The following is an 875-nucleotide window of genomic DNA, read 5'->3' as shown; positions in this document are numbered from 1 at the left end:
TTCTTCCCGGACGCGGAGGCAGGGCAGAGGCGCTCCTCACTTCTACCCGGACGCGGCGGCCGGGCAGAGGCGCTCCTCACTTCCCGGATGGTGTGGCCGGGCAGAGGCCCTTCTCACTTCCCAGACGGGGCGGCCGGTCAGAGGCGCTTCTCACTTCCCCGATGATGGGTGGCCGGGAGAGGCACTCCTCACTTCCCAGACTGGGTGGCCGGGAAGAGGCTCTCCTCAATTCACGGAAGGGGCCACGGGTCAGAGGCTCTCCTCACTTCCCAGACGATGGGTGGCCGGGCAGAGGTGCTCCTCACTTCCCAAATGAGGCGGCCAGGCAGAGGCGCTCCTCACTTCCCAGATGATGGGTGGCTGGGCACAGGCGCTCCACACTTCACAGACAGGGCGGCCGGGCCGAGGCGATCCTCACTTCCCAGATGATGGTTGGCTGAGCCGAGCCGCTACTCACTTCCCAGACGATGGGTGGGCGGGCAGAGGTGCTCCTCACTTCTTCCCGGACGGGGCGGCTGGGCAGAGGCACTCCTCACTTCTTCCCGGATGGGGCGGCCGGGCAGAGGCGCTCCTCACTTATTCCATGACGGGGCGGCCGGCCTGAGGCGTTCCTCACTTCCCGAACGGGGCGGTCGGGCAGAGGCGCTCCTCACTTCCCAGACGATGGGTGGCCGGAGAGAGGCGCTCCTCACTTCCCAAATGAGGCGGCCAGGCAGAGGCGCTCTTCACTTCTTCCCAGACAGGGCGGACGGGCAGAGGCGCTCCTCACTTCCCAGACAGGGTGGCTGGGCAGAGGCGCTCCTCACTTCCCAGAAGGGGGGGCCGGGTAGAGGCGCTCCTCACTTCCCAAACGATGGGTGGCCGGGCAGAGGCGC

General features: G+C 67.4%; 1 pseudogene; it reads left to right on the top strand.

Moving 5' to 3' along the window:
- LOC131382825 (uncharacterized) overlaps positions 1-849 on the top strand; it is a 1634-nt pseudogene extending 785 nt beyond the window's left edge.
- The last annotated feature ends 26 nt before the right edge of the window (positions 850-875 follow it).

This window comes from Hylobates moloch, unplaced genomic scaffold, assembly GCF_009828535.3.
Source record: "Hylobates moloch isolate HMO894 unplaced genomic scaffold, HMol_V3 SCAFFOLD_12642, whole genome shotgun sequence".
Taxonomy (NCBI): Eukaryota; Metazoa; Chordata; class Mammalia; order Primates; family Hylobatidae; genus Hylobates; species Hylobates moloch.
The sequence above is the reverse complement of the archived record's forward strand: the minus strand, read 5'-3'. Positions and strand labels throughout refer to the sequence as shown.